This window comes from Ovis aries, chromosome 1, assembly GCF_016772045.2.
Source record: "Ovis aries strain OAR_USU_Benz2616 breed Rambouillet chromosome 1, ARS-UI_Ramb_v3.0, whole genome shotgun sequence".
Taxonomy (NCBI): domain Eukaryota; kingdom Metazoa; phylum Chordata; class Mammalia; order Artiodactyla; family Bovidae; genus Ovis; species Ovis aries.
Window position 1 is genome coordinate 54,204,376 of NC_056054.1, and position 20,680 is coordinate 54,225,055.

A 20,680-nucleotide genomic window follows, 5' to 3' on the forward strand; every position below is an offset into this window, starting at 1 on the left:
TCTTTTAAAAAGATTAACCTTTAGGCTAGAATTGGAATTGAAAAGAAAAAGAATTCAGATGGAAACCACTTTCACACTAGCAACAGCCCCCACGGAAGATATAACTATCAGTTTCTCCACCCTGCACCACTCACACTTTAGGCCAGATAATTATCTGTAGCTGGAGGTGTCCTGTACATTGCAAGATAACTTAACAACATTCCTTCTTCTACCAGAACCCCCCCCCCACCACCCTGAGCTTCAATCACCAAGGTCACTACACAGTGTAAAATTATATTTTCTAGGCAACAAAGTTACCCCAGGTTGAGACTTTGACCAGACTTAGAGCTTGAAAGCAAAAGTGAAAGCTGCTCAGTTGTGTCTGACTCTTTGCAACCCAGTGGACTACAAGGTCCACGGAACTCTCCAAGCCAGAATACTAGAGTGGGTAGACCTTCTCTTATCCAGGGAATCTTTCTGACCCAGGGGTCAAACCCACGTCTCCTGTGTTGCAGGAGGATCATCTGAGTTACCAAGGAAGTCCTTAAACAGTTATAAATTTGATTTGGTAGAACTTTTTTGTTTAATATGTTTACTAATGTGTTAATATCAGCACATTTATAATTGTGTGCATTTATTTTAAAACACAAATGTGCTGAAATATTAATGCTTTAGTAGATATATTAAAAAAGGTTCTATCAAACCAAATCATTTTAATAAGCCCAATATTACACTATAACCTACAAAATACAACAGGAATCACCGTGAAGTTAATGTTGATTAAGTCATGATTTCTAAATATCATATTACTACACAGTATCAAATAAGCCATGCTCCTTGCTTTCAAAGCATGAAATAATTGCTGGGACTTGCCTGGCAGTCAAGTGGATAGAACTCCAAGCTTCTAAGGCAGGGAGTATGGTTCTGGATCCCTGGTTGGGGAACTAAGATCTCACCTGCTATACGGTACAGCCAAAAAACCCAAAACATAAATTAAAATAAGTGCTAATATTTTCCACTTTTAATTTATGTATGGGGAATGGTTTCATACCCACCTCTCACCTCCTTGTGAGGGTGAATTATCTTTTCCCTCTTAGCCAATTACTCCCATTTCCAACTGTAATGGGGTAACAAGCACCAGGAGTCAGTCAACCTAAAAGGAGTCAGTCCTGGGTGTTCATTGGTAGGACTGATGTTGAAGCTGAAACTCCAATACTTTGGCCACCTGATGAGAAGAGCTGACTCATTTGAAAAGACCTTGATGCTGGGAAAGATCGAGAGCAGGAGGAGAAGGGGACGACAGAGGATGAGATGGTTGGATGGCATCACCAACTCAATCGACATGGGTTTGGGTGAACTCCGGGAGTTGGTGATGGACAGGGAGGCCTGGCGTGCTATGGTTCATGGGGTCACAAAGAGTCGGACACAACTGAGCAACTGAACTGAACTAAGAAATCAATTTTAAAAATACATAAAATAATGGTTTTTCAGACACAGACACTAGACAACAGACATTGCAGGACAATGATCCATCTATAAGAAGATAAAAAGAAAGTAACTGCTGCAATTTACTGCCTGGAGAGAACTTTTAGTCTATAATACAAGCAGAAGAAAACCCAAACAGACTTTGGTGATCTTTCTGAGCTGAAGAGACAAAGTTGGAAATTCAGGGAGGCCAAGGTCAGTAATTAGAGAAGGAACTGGAAACCTACTCCAGTATTCTTGCCCGGAGAATCCCATGGACAGAGAAGCCTGGAGGGCTAAAGTCCATGGGGTCGCAAAGAGTCAGACACAACTGAGCAACTAACACACATATACATAAGGTGAGTAATGGGCTTCTCGGGTGGCTCTGTTGTAAAGAAATTGCCTGCCATATTTACAATAGAACGTGAAAGCAACCTAGATGTCCATCAACAGATGAATCAATAAAGAAGCTGTGGTACATATACACAAAGGAATATTACTCAGCCATAAAAAGGAAAGCCCTTGAGTCAGTTCTAATGAGGTGGATGAACACAGAATCTATTTTACAGAGTGAAGTCAGTCAGAAAGAGAAAGATAACTATCATATTCTAACACATATATATACAGAATCTAGGAAAATGGTACTGAAGAATTTACTTACAAGGCAGCAATGGAGAAACAGACACAGAACAGATTTATGGACATGGGGAGAGGGGAGGAGAGAGTGAGATGTATGGGAAGAGTAACATGGAAACTTCCATTACCATATGTAAAATAGATAGCCAACAGGAGTTTGCTGTATGGCTAAGAAACTCAAACAGGGGCTCTGTATCAACCTAGAGTGGTGGGATGGGGAGGGAGATAGGGAAGTTCAAAAGGGAGGGGATATATATATATACCTATGGCTGATTCAGGTTGAGGTTTGACAGAAAACAACAAAATTCTCTAAAACAAATATCCTTCAAAAAAAAAAAAAAAGAATCTACCTGCTAATGTTGGAGCCTCAGGAGACATGGGTTCAATCCATGGGTCAGGAAGATCCTTTGGAGAAGGGAATGGCAACCCTCTCCAGTATTCTTGCTGGCATAATCCCACAGACAGAGGAGTCTAGCAGGTTACAGTCCATGGGGTCACAAACAGTCAGACATGACTGAAGCAACTGAGCATGCACGCAAGGTGAGTAAGAGAAAGTAAAGAACCGAAAAGAAAGTCAGTCAACTCTGGAGATTCCTAAAGGGCGACCATTGTGCCTTCATCCAGGTACTTATGAGCACGTGCCTATGACTAAACCACTTCAAGTAGTGGAAAGAACTACAGGAAAGGGGTAGGTAGAACAATTCTCAAGCCAGCACAGGTCTGTCTGTGTTTCCATAGCCAGAGTTGAAAGATTTCACAATACAGAGGGAATAAAACAAGAGTACTCAGAAGGGTACTGCCTTTGTACAGGGGAAAAATCATCCCTAGAGGAAAGACTACTTTGGTTCTGCCTTCAAAAAGCTCAAAAGCAAGCATTACTGGGTCAAACTGCTCCAAAAGAATTAACTGTGTCCCAGAACAAAGATGAAGAACATTTAAAGGAATGAACAAAACCAGCCCCTAACAAGGTAAAAATCAAAATGTCTGGCTTCCGACAAAACTATTAAGATACAGAAAGAAGGAAAATCTGACCCTCAGTGGGGAGGGGAAAAAAAGAGATCCAGAAATAAGACAGATCAAATCAAGGATACAAACGATAAGAGACATGAAAGACTGGGGGGGGGGGGGGGGGAGGGGGGGGGGGGGGGCGGGGCAAGACCAAAGTCAAGTTTCTAAATGTTAAAAAAACAAAAAGTAAAAAACCAATGTGAAAAAATACAATGTGAGATTAAGAGCAGACAAGACAAGGCAAAAAAATAATGAACTTTAAGACACAGTAAAAGAAACTATCCAAATTGAAATATAAAGATTGAGAAAATTAAACAAGAGCATCATTCAGGTGGGAAAGACTAAATTTGATGAAAACTAAAAACCTCCAAATTGAAGCAACCCAAAACACAAGAACAAATAATACCATGGCATATCAAAAACAAGTAGCTTAAAACTGGTAACAGAAAGGACATCTTAAAAGCAGCCCCAAAAGATCCATAATGTAAACTAGAAACATATAAGCCAGAAAGCAGAGAAGCAACATCTTTAGAGTTTACTGAAACGACACCATCAACTAAGAATTCCACACATAGCAAAACATCTTTCGAAAACAAAAGCAAAATAAAGACATCTTTAGTCATACAAAAGCTGAAGAAATTTATCACCAGCAGATTTGCACTATAAAACCTGCACGTATACTTCAATATATTTCCATATAAATCATATACAAATATACAAATCATATACAAATATAGATAGAGACACATAATGTTGATAATGCTTTATTTTCTTCAATAATATTTTAAAAAATCTCAAGTCAAAGTTTTCTTGGATATATGCGAAATGCATTCACACATGGATACATGCACTCAATCAATCTTCTAATAACAGACATTTCCTTTGTTTCCATATTCTGTCATTTAAAAATCCAGGTATATGCAATGGGTGTGCCATTATATTTGTATTTGTATTACATGGGCCAGTTTATAAAAATAGAGTTTGCAAGATTACTTTCCAAAAATGCGATAACAACTCATATTTCCACTCATAAGGGAATACTATTTTCTGCACAGCAACACCATTTTCTCTACTAGCAACAGATATTACTGGTTGTTTTTTAACTTTTGTCATTTGATGGGTGTGTTGTTATATTTCACTAGTATTTCATTTGCATTGCCCAGATGTTACTGGCTAGCTCAGTCAGTGGAGCATGAGATTCTGCATTACCTTGACAACCTGTGAGACGAGACTGACTGTCTTTTCATGAATTTTACAGCCTTCTAGACTTATTAATTTTCTTTAACGGTTCTTTAAATCTTTTGCCCTTTTTACAGTTGGGCTGATAACCTCTTCTTGTAAAAGGAATCATGTCTTCTATACTGCAACCATTTTTTTCAAACTTATTTGTCTGTTATTGTTCAGCTGCTAAGTTGTGGCCAACTCTTTGCAACCCCATGCACTGCAGCACTCCAGGCTCCCCTGTCCTTCACTATTCTCCCAGAGCTTGCTCAAACTCATGTCCTTGGTGTCGGTAATGCCATCCAACCATCTCAGCCTCTGTCATTCCCTTATTTGTCTATTAAGTTTATGAAAAACACGCAAGTTTATTATCCTAATCATTTTTAAATGTACAGTTCAGCAGCATTAAGAATATTCACACTGTTGGGCAATCAATCTCCAGAAATCATTTCATAATGCAAAGTGAAACTCTACAGCATTACACAGCAGCTCTCCACTCTCCCTCCCACCAACCACTGACAACCACCATTTTACTGTCTCTACAATTTTGATGAGTCAGGGTATTTCACAAGTGGAATACAGTATTTTGTGTCTTGCTTATTTTACTTAGCACAATGTCCTCAAAGTTTATCGATTTTATAGCATGGGCAGGAACTTCCTTCCTTTCCCAGGTTGATTAATATTCAATTGTGATTTCTCACTGTAAGTCTTTAAATATATATAAATATATATATATTTTTTCATTCATTTACTTGGCTGTGCTGGGTCTTAGTTATGGTACATGAGATCTTTTTAGTTCTCATGTGTCATGTGAGATCTAGTTCCTTGACCAGGAATTGAACCTGGCCCCCTGCATTGGGAGCTCAAGAGTCTTAGCCACTAGACCACAAAAGAAGTCCCACCACTGTGGTTTTGATTTGCATTTCCATAATTATTAATGTTGAGCATCTTTTCACGTGCTTGTTAGCCATTTATTTATATACCTTCTTTTGAGAAATGTCTATTCAAGTACCTGAGCCATTTTTTTAATCTAATTGTTTGCTTTTTTGTTGTTGAATTGTAGGAATCCTTCATATACTCTGGATATTTAACTCCTTATTGGATATATTATTTGCAAATATTTTTACCCATTCCAAAGGTGGCCTTTTCACTTTCTTGACTATGTCCTTTGATGCACAATAATTTCTAATTTGATACAGTTCAATTTATCTATTAATTTTTGTGACCTGTGCTTTTAGTGTCATATCTAAGAAATCACTGACAAATCCAATGTCACAAAGTTTCCCCTCTATGCTTTCTTCTAAGTGCTTTAGTTCTTATGTTTATGCCTTTGATCCACTAAAGTTAACTTTTGTATGTTTGGGTAAGGTAAAGATAGAATGCTGTATTTTTGCTTCTGAATATAAAGTTTGCCCAATACCCTTTCTTGAAAAGACTGTTATTTTCCCCACTGAATGGTCTTGGCACTCATCAAAAAATATTTGACCAGGGATACTTTACTAAGTGAAATAGGATCTTGAGTTCACCTCCTTTCACCGGCACATGAAAATCACAACTATTTACAGAGCCACTACAGATGAGAATGACCTGAAGGCAAGCAGAAAAGATTTTTCAGTACTAAAGACATGAAGAAGGAACCATGAAATGGATAGAAGGAGCAGAGATGCAATATAGTCAAGATCCACACACCTGGGCAGCCAACCCACAAAAAGGAGAATAATCACAACTGCTGAGTTTCTCCCTAAGGAGTAAAGGATCTAAGCTCCACACTGGGCTCTCCAGTCCAAGGGTTCTGCAAAGGGAAAACGCCCCAGAACATCCAGCCCTGAAGGCCAACTAGCGCTTGAGTACAGAAGAGATGGAGGTCCATAGGAAACAAACCTCTACTCTTTTATATATATATATGTATGCATTTTATTTGGCTGCACTAGGTCTTAGTTGCAGCATGTGGGATCTAGTTCCCTGACCAGGGATTGAATCCAGGTCTCCTGCATTAGAAGCATGGAGTCTTAGCCACTGGACCAGCAGGGAAGCCCCAAAACTCCACTCTTGACTGGGAACCTTTACAAGAGGCAGAACCTGACAGCCAAAAATGTTAATGTAACAGCCAAAATATGGAAGCAACCTTAAAGTCCATAAACAGAACAGATAAAGAATATGTCACACACACACACACACCCACACACACACACCCACACCCACACCCACACACACACGAATGCTACGCAGCCATAAAAGAAAGAATGAAATCTTGCATTTGTGACTACATGGATGGACCTAGAGGGTTTTATGCCAAGTAAGGTCAATCAGAATGATAAAGACAAATACATGTATATGTAATCTAAAAAACAAAACAGAAACAGATTAAAAAAAAAACAAAACAGAGAACAGGCAGCTGCCAGAGGGGAAGGAGTAGGGGTTGACGAGGGGAAAAAAAAGTTAACTATGTGAAGTAACAAATGCTAATAGCTTGATTGTGGTAATTACAATGTATATTTATATGAAACCACATTATACACCTTAAAAATATACATTTTTGTCAATTACACCTTAATAAAGATGAAAATGTTTTTTAAAAATTGATCACTTATGTGCGCACTATTTCTGGGCTCTATGCTATTCCATTAGTCTATGCTTATCTTACAATCAAAACTATTATTAACTTTCTTATGGTATGCTTTATCATTAAAGTATTAATTTTTAATAAAACACAGATACATCTCTTATAACAGCTTCTGAGTTTCTAATCTTAAGGTTTCCTTCACTGTAATTTATAGAGCTAAAACTATAGAATAGCCTTAAATTTTTTTTAAGCAAGGCTTTAATGTATCAGGAGGTTATTGTAAGACAGGAACTCAGATTTATTTTCTTCCAGATGGGCAGACATTTGTATCAGTGCCATTTACTACATAATCTAAATCACTGCAGATGGTGACTGCAGCCATGAAATTAAAAGACGCTTGCTCCTTGGAAGGAAAGTTATGACCAACCTAGACAGCATATTAAAAAGTAGAGACAAAAAAAAAAAAAAAGTAGAGACATTACTTTGCCAACAAAGGTCCATCTAGTCAAGGCTACGGTTTTCCCAGTAGTCAGGTATGGATGTGAGAGTTGGACTATAAAGAAAGCTGAGAGCCAAAGAATTGATGCTTTTGTACTGTGGTGTTGGAGACGACTTCTGAGAGTCCTTTGGACTGCAAGGAGATCCAACCAGTCCATCCTAAAGATCAGTCCTGAGCGTTCACTGGAAGACCTGATGTTTAAGCTGAAACTCCAATACTTTGGCCACCTGATGTGAAGGGCTGACTCATTTGAAAAGACAGACCCTGATGCTGGGAAAGATTGAAGGCGGGAGGAGAAGGAGACGACAGAAAATGAGATGGCTGGATGGCTGGATGAGATGGTTGGACAGAGTATGATACGAGATGGATCACCGACTCAATGGACATGAGTTTGAGTAAACTCCAGGAGTTGGTGATGGACAGGGAGGCCTGGTGTGCTGCAGTCCATGGAGTCGCAAAGAGTCGGACACGACTGAGCAACTGAACTGAACTCAATTCCTACTGAATTGTAACATTATCTTTACCCTTTATTATATCTGCACATATTTCTATACATATTTTCTAACTGATCTGTCTATGCCCATACTATATTAATCCGATTTAGAGACTACAATATTCTATACAGAATAGTTGACATACTTCCTTCACTGTTCCATTTCAACTTCCTTGGCTACTCTCTAAATACACTAGAAAATCTGATAATTTTCCCTCTTATGTTCCAATATTAATATCAGTTATTTAATTTTATTGTTTTAATGCATCTATTAGAATCTCCAAATGCAATCTGAATATAAAGGTGATGTGAGCATCTATGTCAGGGTCCTTGTACATATTAATGTTTTGCCATTTAGGGTATTTTCTATAATTTCTTTCTATTCTTAATTTGCTTACATTTAAAAAATTTGAAATGGTCTATTTAAAAACTGCAGTTTAGCTGATTTACAGTATCGTATTAGTTAGAAGTGGTCTTAATGAACTCTATGAAATGCCTTTTCAGCAGCTACTGATGGCTTACTATATTCTTTGTTTCATTTGTTGATACTATCTATTATATTAACAAACTTAATACTAATGATCTTTGCATTCATGCAATATATCCTACTGAGTCAAAATGTATAATTAGTCAGTTATTTCATATCTAAATTCTATCAGCTAATACTGTATTTAGAAATTTTGCATTTCTAGAAACAAGTAAGACTGATCTTTTTTGGTAGGTTTTTTTTTTCCCTTTTCTGGCCAAGATGCAGGACCTGTGCGATCTTAGTTCCCAAACAGGAACTGAACCTGTGCACCCTGTAGTGGAAGGGCAGAATCCTAACCACTGGACCGCCAGGGAAGTAGTATTTTTATTCAGGGTAAAAGTATGTGTGCTTCACAGAATGCACTGAGTAATTTGCATCTTCAATAACATAGAATAGAGTTTTAAAAAAACTTATATGTTGTTTATAAATTAAATGAAAGTCAGCTGTGAAACCATCTGCTATGCTGCTTCGTTCAAGGACCAACTTTCAATGGCCTTCTCAATCCCTGATAGGGAACTGGTAAATTCAAGTTTTCCACTTCTTGGATTAATCCTACTAATTTATATTTTACTATAAAATTACCCACTTATCTCAATTTTCAACCTTGACATCATGGCATAATATGTAATATTCTGAAGGTCTGAATATGATTCCATTAATCCCTCCTATATCTGGGTATCTATGATGTTTCCTTTCTCATTCTTAATATTGCATATTTTTACTCGTCTGATTTTTTCCCCTTATATGAGGTTTATCTATTAATAATTTATCAGTCCTTGTAAAGAACCAGCTCTGAGGTTTATCCTTCCCACTGTTTTTGTTTTGCTATTTCCAATTCCATTAATTACAGTTTTATTTTTAATCCCCATGCCCTAATTGGTTTGTTTAATTTTCTTAATCCCTAAATATGGGTACTGAATTCCTTTAGCTTTATTTAGTTAATAATAAAAGTATTTAAACTAAAGATTTTCCTCTAAATACCAATGTTTCCCAATAAGATAGAAATATTCTCCTCATTGCTTTCTAGATAGTATGTAATCTCACTTTTTTCTTTAAATCTCACTTTTGATGGTAAAATGTTTTAAGTCCATCAATACAAGAATGAATACACACACGACTGAATATTACACACCAGTTTAACTTATTATTATCCATCGTGAACTGGATGGATAATTTATCAACATGCATAGATCTAAAGGAGCTTCCCTGGTGGCTCAGACAGTAAAAGTGTCTGCTTGCAATGCAGGATATCCAGGTTTGATCTCTGGGTCAGGAAGATCCCCTGGAGAAGGAAATGGCAACCCACTTCAGCACTCTTGCCTGGAAAATTCCATGGATGGAGGAACTTCACAGACTACAGTCCATGGGGTCGCAAAGAGTTGGACACGACCGAGCGATTTCACTTTCACTTTTCATAGATCTAAAGGCCATAATGTTGAATGGAAAAAAAGGAAGATGCACAATGTTACATTCTCTATGATACTACTGAAGTAAAAATTTAACACACCAGAGAGAGATAAATTAGGAATTTGGGATTAGCAGATACAAAGTACTATATGTAAAATAGATAAGCAAGGTCCTACTGTATAGTACTGTATAGTACAGGGAACTGTATTATCTTGTAATAAACTATCGTGGAAAACAAGATGAAAAAGAATGTATATGTATAACAGAATCACTTTGCTCTATACCAGAAACTAATACAACATTGTAAATTAACCATACTTAAATTTAAAAAAGAAAGAAAAGTTCAACCAAAAACAAAATGTATAACAATAGTACATTGTATCTATCTGTATGTACACATCCACTGTAAAAGCACAAAAATATAGCCTTGAAGGTTATATATTCTGAATGTTGCCTCAGAGCAAAGAAGAAAAGGGGACTAGGGAAAGATTAGTCCTCTCTGTTCTGAATTAATGTTCTGGTATTTAAACAACTTAATGAGAATTAATAGATGTAAAAAAAAAAGCTAACCATTTGTATCAAGGCTATTTAATATTCTCTATAATTAAAGACAACACTATCAAAATAGAAGGCCCTTAATATTCTAGTTTTTTAGCTTTACTTAGTTAATTCACTATGGTAACAAAACCATTCTTTTTTCCTTCTGTTGATAAAGAACATTGAGAGTAGGGCATTCAAATAAAGGAGGGTAAGACAACAGGGGTCATCAGCTACTTCAATTTCCTCTGAAAGTGTACACCAAAAGAAAGAAGGCATGCATGCTTTCATTCTGGTCTGAAAGTCTGTTCAAGGGAGACAGGAACTAGACATTAGAAAAGACAAGCAACATGAAAGCAGTAAAAACAATAACTACATAAAAAAGCTATTTGTTCAGTCTACAGATGTAGAACCCACAAAACTCTAAGACTCTGTTAGAAGCTTGTGGATCAAAGGTTGGGAATCACTACTAGAGTGAAAAAAAAAAATCTAACTTTGGGTGGAAATTAAAGCTTTCCATAACTTGACCTCAAGGTGCAATCTTTATCAGGCAACTTTTCCCCTCTTTCTACCACATCTAGACAATCTGAAATCTCCTCAGTCATAAAGATGGCAAGAGCAACAACTGGAAAATCTAGACTGAAATGACAGCATTCATTCTGTACGATGTACAGCTTTGGCAGGGACTCAGCTGCTCATTCACAGATTTAAAACTGCTTCTGAAGATACTACTTTTAAGGCGGTGGGAGATATTTTAGCAGTACAATCCCCAAGTTTCTGGGCCCAAATTCTAACCTGGTCATCCTACTAACAGAACAGTAGATACTCAAATTTTAATACTGGAAAAGCATAGGGACCAGTGTTATCAATATTTGTTATATATCAGACATATTAATAGTTGATAACCTAAGGAGAATCTTTTAATATTGAAAAACTGCCTATAATCCATTATCTAGCCTATTCCAAGATCATGGCATCTGGTCCCATCACTTCACAGCAAACAGATTGGGAAAAAGTGGCAGATTTTATTTTGGGGGCTCCAAAATCACTGTGGACAGTGACTGCAGACACAAAATTAAAAGACACTTACTCCTTGGAAGAAAAGGTATGACACGTAGTGTGTCAGATAATCACTCAGTCGTGTCCAACTCTTTGTGACCTCATGGACAATAGCCCACCAGGCTCCTCGGTCCGTGGGGATTTTCCAGGCAAGAATTCTAGAGGGGGCTGCCGTGCTCTCCTCCAGGGAATCTTTCCGACCCAGGGATTGAACCCAGGTCTCCCGCACTGCAAGTGACTTCTATACCATCTGAGCCACCAGGAAGCCATGACAAACCTAGACAGCACATTAAAGAGCAGAGACGTCCTTTTGCTGACTAAGATCCATATAGTCAAAGCTACTGTTTCTCTAGTAGCCGTGTAAGTGTAAGACTTGGACCGTAAAGAAGGCTGGGCACCAAAGAATCGATGCTTTGGAGAATACTCTTGAGAGTCCTTTGGACAGCAAGGAGATCAATCCAGTCAATCCTAAAGGAATCAACCCTGAATATTCGTTGGAAAAACTGATAGTGAAGCTGAAGCTCTAACACTTTGGCCACCTGATGCAAAGAGCCAACTCTGGAAAAGACCCCAAGGCTAGGAAAGACTGAGGGCAGGAGGAGAAAGGGTGACAGAGGATGAGACGGTTGGATGGCATCACCAACTCAATGGATACGAGTTTGACCAAACTACCAGAGACAGTGAAGGACAGGGAAGCCTGGTGTGCTGTAGTCCATGGGGTTACAAAGAACTGGACACAACTTAGCTAATGAATATCAAGCCTATTCTAAAAGGTAAAGCTATTTCTAAAGAATCAGAGTCAAGAAACTGTGAGAAAAAAATTTACGTCAGGAGAACTAGTTGCTAATTTACTGGCTACACAGAAGATTAATATGAATCCAGAATAAAGTCTGTAACAGCAGATGGCAGAACTCTTCAATATTTTTAACAAAAATATGGATAAAGACACAGAAGGCAGGCTAGTGAAATCTAATTATAAAAATAATTTTACCAAAAAAAGTTTATTTAGGAAAGTGAGCTAAAATTAACAAGGATGGATGTAATATTCTATATTGGGATTCAGAGAGTCTACTGTCTAAAGTAAGGCCAGAAAAGAGTTTCAAGTATTTAGATTCTAGATGCTACAGAAGATGAATGAAACAACAGTACAGTTCTTGTTCAATTTATCAACAGAACAACAGGTTTCAGAACAAAAAGAGTAGCCAGTTTTATTGTACTAGGTAGATTATATCTCCAATGTATTATTTATGAAGAATACTAAAAGCTACAGAATACAAATGCTTTCCACAGTCTTAAATAATGTGAAAATTGTATCATGGTAAGACAACACTATGGCTAAAAGTAAAGTTGTCAAAGCAAGCCTAATTAAAGGCCTGGTTCAAATCCAAGCTCCACTATGTCCTAGGTTTGTGACAAGTGTTAAGTTACATCTCTGTTCCTCAGTTCCCTTATCCATAAAATTGACATCATTACAAAAGTCTACCTTGTGAAGTTGTGGGTATAACACATATGTTAACATATATTGATATATAAATTACTTGGAACAGAGTGACAGTGAGCACTCAATAAACCACAAGTAAGAAAAGTTAAGACAGCAGAAGGCAAAAGCTGGAGGACTAGAGGGGAGTTCCTGGAGGTCCAGTGATTAGGACGCAGCACTTTTACTTCCTAGGCCTTGGCTCAATCCCTGGCTAGGGATCAAAGATTCTGCAAGCCTCACCATATGCCACCACCCCGCAACCAAAAAAGTCCTGGAAAGTAGGATATCCCCCATCATTGTTACACACAGAGGCTTGAAGCCCAACCGTTAGGTGTTTCAAAGGACAGCAATTTGGCCCAAAATCAGTTCTAATATTCTCTGACTACAGAAAAATTGATTTGTCTGTCAGTTTCAGCCTACACAACTGCTTCACTACTACAACTAATCTGATTATTTCAACTGTACTATTTTAAATATTAGGTTTTAAAATGATTTCAACTGCAATAAGCTTATAGCTAATTTTTCCATGTTTACAACAGAAGAAAATTGCTACTCAACAAAAGCAAGCCAAAAATATTGACAATGGAAGTATCAGTGAAAAGAGTACAATAATAAGCAGAAAGATTTGGATTTCTTCTAAGTATGTGTGGATACTTTTAATTTATAAAATCTGCTGTTGAGGACTTACTTTTGAGAACTGTTTCTTGTCCTTTAAACAAATATTCTAGCAAACACAAACTCTTTAAAATCTTTGCACAGATCTCACAGTGTTATAGCTCTTTCCTTAATCATTCTTAATTTTCCTTCAAACCATAAAACAGAAAAAGAAATTCAGTTTTAATCTAATTTTCCTCTTCCTGGTGTGAGTGGTAAAGAATCCGCCTGTCAAAGCAGGAGATGCAAGAGACATCAGTTCAATCCCTGGGTCAGGAAGATCCCCTGGAGACACGGCAACCCACTCCTGTGGGTTCCTGCCTAGAAAATTCCCACAGACAGAGGAGCCTGGTAGGCTACAGTCCTTGGGATCGCAAAGAGCTGGACATGACTGAGCACACACATGCGTGTACACACATCTGTCCCACTGATTCTTAATGGTCTAATTAATGACAGGCTTATTAAGTCTACTAAGAGAACTGTATAATCCAACATCCGCTGGATTACCGAAAAAGCAAGAGAGTTCCAGAGAAATGTCTATTTCTGCTTTATTGACGCCTTTGACTGTGTGGATCACAATAAACTGTGGAAAATTCTGAAACAGATGGGAATACCAGACCACCTGACCTGCCTCTTGAGAAACCTGTATGCCGCTCAGGAAGCAACAGTTAGAACTGGACATGGAACAACAAACTGGTTCCAAATAGGAAAAGAAGTACGTCCAGGCTGTAAACTGTCACCCTGCTTATTTAACTTATATGCAGAGTACATCATGAGAAACGCTGGGATGGAAGAAGCACAAGCTTTAATCAAGATTGCCGGGAGAAATATCAATAACCTCAGATATGCATATGACACCACCCTTATGACAGAAAGTGAAGAAGTAAAGAGCCCCTTGATGAAAGTGAAAGTGGAGAGTGAAAAAGTTGGCCTAAAGCTCAACATTCAGAAAACGAAGATCATGCCATCTTGTCCTGTCACTTCATGGCAAATAGATGTGGAAACAGTGGCTGACTTTGTTTTGGGGCTCCAAAATCACTGCAGATGGTGACTGCAGCCATGAAGTTAAAAGACACTCCTTGGAAGGAAAGTTATGACCAACCTAGACAGCATATTCAAAAGCAGAGACATTACTTTGTCAGCAAAGGTCCATCTAGTCAAGGCTATGGTTTTTTCCAGAAGTCATGTATGGATGTGAGACTTGGACTATAAAGAAAGCTGAGTGCTGAAGAATTGATGCTTTTGAACTGTGGTGTTGGAGAAGACTCTTGAGAGTTCCTTGGACTGCAAGGAGATCCAACCAGTCCATCCTAATGGAGATCAGTCCTGGGTGTTCCCAGGACTGTTCCCAATGATCTGTTCATTGTTCACTGGAAGGAATGATGTTGAAGCTGAAACTCCAATACTTTGGCCACCTGATGCAAAGAGCTGAATCATTTGAAAAGACCTTGATGCTGGGAAAGATTCAGGGGAGGAGGACAAGGGGATGACAGAGGATGAGATGGTTGGATGGCATCACCGACTCAACAGACATGAGTTTGGGTAAACTTCAGGAGTTGATGCTAGACAGGGAGGTCTGGCATGCTGTGGCTCATGGGGTCGCAAAGGGTCAGACACAACTGAGCGACTGAACTAACAGAACTATATAACCTCCTGATTTCTCCACTTGCAATCTATCTGTTCTACAACCTTATCTTACTTAACACTGCCACAGTAAATCACCCAAACTGCATAGCTCTAATCTAGCAACCTAGCTTTAAATAAAATTCCTTAGTTGAGATGTATAAATATTAATCAGCACTTGCCATAAAGAAAAAAAAAACTGTCCAATAATGGCAAAGTATAGTCAACTGTAGCCTTAACTACTTGAAATAATTGTGACAAACACTAGGGGGAGGAGGAAGAGAGAGGAAGAGAAATGGAGAACAAAAATGAATGGGTATAAGAGCTCATCAAGGCTATGGTTTTTCCAGTGGTCATGTAAGGATGTGAGAGATGGACTGTGAAGAAAGCTGAGCGTCGAAGAATTGATGCTTTTGAACTGTGGTGTTGGAGAAGACTCTTGACAGTCCCTTGGACTGCAAGGAGATACAACCTGTCCATCCTAAGGGAGATCAGTCCTGGGTGTTCATTGGAAGGACTGATGCTGAAGCTGAAACTCCAATACTTTGGCTACCTCATGCGAAGAGTTGACTCATTGGAGGGGACCCTGAGGCTGGGAGGGATTGGGGGCAGGAGGAGAAGGGGACGACAGAGAATTAGATGGCTGGATGGCATCACTGACTCGATGGACATGAGTTTGAGTGAACTCCAGGAGTTGGTGATGGACAGGGAGGCCTGGCGTGCTGCAATTCATGGGGTCGCAAAGAGTCGAACATGACTAAGAGACTGAAATGAACTGAACAGAAGCGAAAACCAGCTGATGGTACTTTTCACCTTAAGTCACTTCTGAGCAAGATGGAAAGGTAATTAAATTAACAGACTATCAACATTATGGAATACTAATAGAATATAACATTAAAACTAGTTTAGGACATGTAGAATCATAGAAAAACAAAGGCAACCGCCATATTCTAATGAGAACCATTCTAAGAAATCGTGTCAATTTTTTGTCTGTATCAGAATACTGTTGATTATTTTAAAAAGAATCAAAATTTATTCATCCAAATAATGCCTCTGCTAAAAATATTAGCAATTCTTCCTTCAGGATTTTACAGGTAAAAACTGCAGGAACCTGTATTACTTTATGCCACAATTAGTCCCATATTTTCACCATATTGACATATTTCAGGAGTGCGCTAGCACCAGGATCTTAGAAGTTAATTTAACAAAGGCCTAATCAAGTATAGGTCAGGTACTATATATCTAGGGCGGGTGGCAGCACTGTTCAATTCTCCACCCTACTTGCCCTTTTGAATGAATAGTCATCTACACTCGACTTTATCAACACTCTCCAACACCCTGTAATTCTTTTATGCTCCTGAAATAACTAATTGGAACGTCAGTGGCCTGTCAATCCTCCTCAATCACAAGTTACCTAACTCTTAAACCTCAGTGCCTTTTTAGAGTACCTCTTCATGTTCTGTATTCTATCAGTTACCAGATTCTACCACTTACTGCTGATCGATCACTTCTCAACTCACATTTCTTCTAGGTCTCCACCTAAACTGAGGCTTTCATTTCACATCTGGATTATTTAATGAGAATGCCTATTGACAGACAACTGTTGACATCTGGCCCCCATCCCGTCAGCTCACCTTGAGCTGGCACAGAGTATTCTGCTAGATTCCCAACTTCAACACTTCTCTGCTTCTAAGTTCTCCAGCCAGACAGGAGCTTGCCCAGCACTAGCAAATGCAACAGAAGGACAATCTCAATCAGTGAGGCCTGGGAATAGGTAGAAAAACTCCCCAGCTACCTTTCATTTGCTGGGACAATTCTGAGGCAGTTCTACAAAAATTTCCACAGGATTAAACCCCCAGTTGCCCATCACTGGCTTTTTCCCCTTTCCTGACTCTTTACCCTTGTGCTTCCTGGCATCTCACCTGCATTCACATTATATCCAGGTCTGCTTTCAAGATAGCACTTCAGAGGAACTGTAAAGAGTCACAAAAGTGACATTATCAAGATCTTGCTTAGCCTAAAGCTGCCCAGGTGTTCTCTTGGTCTCAATCCTCTCCCAAATCACAGCTCATTCTGCATTCATGTGGATCATATACTGTGTGTGTGTGTGGTAAGTCGCTTCAGTAGAGTCCGACTCTTTGTGACCCTATGGACTGTAGCCCACCAGGTTCCTCTGTCCATGGGATTTTCCAGGCAAGAATACTGGAGTTGGTTGCCATGCCCTCCTCCAGGGATCGAACCTTCATCTCTTCTGTCTTCTGTATTGGCAGGGCTTTTTTTTTTTACCACTAGCACCACCTGGGAAGCCTGAAACACACACCTCTTCTAACAAAACATCTTCAATGAAGGCTTTTGAAATTTGTCTTTTTCATCTCTTACTACTAGCTTATATAAACCATAACTTATTATCAGCCAAATTCTCAAATATAAGTTGTACCTTCCCAGGAACGCGATAATCTGTTCATTAGAAATGTCCTCCGGTTGAAAATCCTGCACACGTCAAATATCATCTCTATCAAGATTCAATCACAAGTAATGTCTTCTTCATCTGAATTCCTGATTATAATACCATAGCATGATTATATGATTATAATACCATAAATACCTGATTGTAATACCATAATACCATACACAACCTTACCATAGTTGTATAAAAAATTACCCAAGCCTGACTACAAACCTGACTCTAAGGGCTGAAACCATGTTTCACTCTTTTTATTTTCCAGAGGGCTTTCCGTGATAGACCCACAGAAACTGACCTACTTGGCGTTCTAAAGTAACTTTTGAAAAGAATAGTTATTTTGACATATGCATTGTTTCTTAAGTATTAGTTCTCCTGATACACACATGCTCACACACACACTATATTGTAAAAAATTCATGCTTTTTATAGACAAACCAACTATATTCATCTCATTCTCTTTGCAGCTACTTATCAAAATGCTCCTGAAATTGCATGCAGACTTGAAAAGTTTAAAAACTGTATGAGGGACTTCGCTGTGGTCCAGTGGTTAAGACTCCGAGCTCCTGAGTCTGATCTCTGGCCAGGCAACTAGATGCCACTTGTCACAACTAAGACCCAGCGCAGCCAAATTAAAAAAAAAAAAAAAAAGTCAAACAAAAAATCTACACTAAAAAAAGCTGCTATTTATCCCTTTATTTTTTAGACATGACTACATTTCACAGTTCTCCCCAAAAATCTTTCACCATTTATGCTCTTCATTTCCTTTAAGAGTCCACAGTCTGTCACATGTTACAGTTCACTGTGCTCCAAAATCTAGCTGAATTCCAATTTATATCAAAGGTTATTTCAGCAAGATTATTTCAGGCTTTAGAGAAATTCTAATCCTTCCACAATCTCAAAATGTCTCTGTTGTGGGAAAAGGCTTTACTTCTTGGAATTCCTAACTCAGTGAACAGGCATGAGGATCAAATAAGATTGTATATTTGAAAAGTCACTGAAGATTATAACAGCAATACATAAACCTTAAAATTATATCCTCAACGTTGCATTTCAAACGATTAAAATAATTTATCTACTACAATCTAATGCCATTGAATGCATTTACGTTTTTGGTTTCAAATAGGTTATAAAGAATCACAAAAGACAAAAAAGTGAAAGCTGGCTCTAAACCCATAAGAAGCAATGTTAAGCAGACAATCTCTCTTGCATATGGCAAGAGGTCAAATAATTTATTTCTGGAATATTTCTTGTACTGTCCATTTTTTTAAAATCCTGCCAAAGTAAAGTAATATAAAGCCCCTGGTGTAGTACAATTCATTCCTAATACTTTTTCTTAAGATTAGCATTTCAATAAGATTCCCATTTTCCCTCATGTTTATATTAACAGCATGAATTCACTAACAATATTCATATTATGTTCAGACCAAATAGCTTATTATTTGCTTTGGTCAGACCTTTCCAGATGATACATTTGCTTCAACCAGAAACGAACTAGGACAGCCTCATTATATTTTGAAAGAGATTTTCCTTAAAAGAAAAATAATCTGATCAAACTAAAAAATTCTACAATTCTATACATCTATTAAGCAAGAAGTCTAGAGATCCTTGTGGTAAAATTCAGCGTCAGTTCAGAGCCTACGCGCCTGCCGGTGTTGTCACCACTGTCCCAATTTTCCTGGCCTTATATTGATTATATGAAACCGTAAACCCTAAAAATACTTGTGTAAAGCACCAGAGTCACCTAACAATCATTCAAAAGAAGAGCATTTTATAGTGGGTAAATATGTAAGAGTAAAGGTCTGGGAAACCACACACCATGGAAACTGACTCAAACAAAAGCTGCGGATGGACAGACCGCAAGGGCTACCGTAACCTCTGAAAACAGTCGGATTAAATATTCACCGAAGAAAAATTCCAGGGACGACGACGCCTAGGTTTTCCCGCTGACAACAAAGAATAACGGAGCCCCTGGGGCTGCACGAATGGGTCCGATCACCCCAACTGCGCCGCAAAGCGAAACCAGAACCCCGGAGCCAGCGCGCTGCGGGGCTTCCAGTCTTCCGCGCCCACCGTGCCGGGCTGGCAAGCTGGAATGCGGACCGAGGAAGGAGCGGAGACCTTCTCAGGGACTCCCCTCACCCCTCCTGCCTTCCAGGGAAGCGCCCCCTGGGCACCCTTCCTCAAATGTACGACTGACTCGCGTCCTCCGCCGACCCCTACCGGGCCGGCCACCAATCATCAGCGCAAAGCACTGGAGGGGTCTAGGCCTTCTACCCACACGCGCGCTCACCACCATCCGGAATCAAGAAAAAGAGGCCGCTACAGCAGCCACAGCTCCGGTGCGCGGCAGCGAGAACACAGATCGGCCCCTGGCTGCAGGCGGGCGCCTTTCGGCCCTGAGCCCCTCCCAGCAGCGTCGCGCTCACCTCCAAGGCCTTCCCCACGGGCCCCGCCAGCGCGGCCAACGGTGGCCTGTGGCCGCACCTTCACCAACTCCTCTTTTCTTCTCCTGACCTAGGAGATGGGAGGCGTCACGTCCTGGGCGCCGGAAAACAGCTCCGCAGCTTAGCCCGCGGGCTCCCCGCCTCCCGCACCCGCCACTTCCCGCAGCAGCTACCGCTCCTTCCGGTGTCTCAGCCGTCGCCGCAGGCGTCTGGGGAGTTGCGGGAGGGCGGGGAGGGGCGGGGCTACGAAGAGAGCCCGCCCCGCCTCTGGGGGCGTGGCCGCGGCGGCCGGGTCCAGGTGCAGAGACCCAGGCTGCTGTCCCCGCTGAGACTTCCTAAGGAGCTAGCGGCTCGGGGAGCGTGTACCTGTAGAGCAGTTTTGGATTTGAAACACTTCGTTTCTACACGAGTTCTCGCCCTCTTGTACAGTCACACTACGACCGTTAACAGGTCTGTCTCGATGCATTACAGAATTTGCGTTTAGGCTGCCCACTAAAGGGGCAAAGAAAGTATACTTACTTCAACACTTTTTCCTTCCTCTCTTTCTTCTCCCAGCATCTTAGGACCTAGACTCTCTGAAAGTCATTGTGTTTCTTCTCCCACTTCTACAAAGTAGAAAT

General features: G+C 39.6%; 1 protein-coding gene across 11 annotated transcripts in view; it reads right to left on the reverse strand.

Annotated features, from left to right (window-relative positions):
• USP33 (ubiquitin specific peptidase 33) overlaps positions 1-20,271 on the reverse strand; it is a 64,028-nt gene extending 43,757 nt beyond the window's left edge. For 7 of the 11 annotated variants that reach the window (XM_060411015.1, XM_060411012.1, XM_060410998.1 and 4 more), the window contains exons 1-3: positions 20,043-20,271; positions 17,075-17,125; positions 16,787-16,876 (exon numbers count right to left, since the gene is read on the reverse strand). The gene's annotated coding sequence lies outside the window, so the exon portion shown is untranslated. The remainder of the gene's footprint in view (positions 1-16,786; positions 16,877-17,074; positions 17,126-20,042) is intronic. The other 4 variants (XM_060411006.1, XM_004002094.5, XM_042249956.1 and 1 more) reach the window with 3 other exon arrangements.
• Positions 20,272-20,680: the final 409 nt, after the last annotated feature.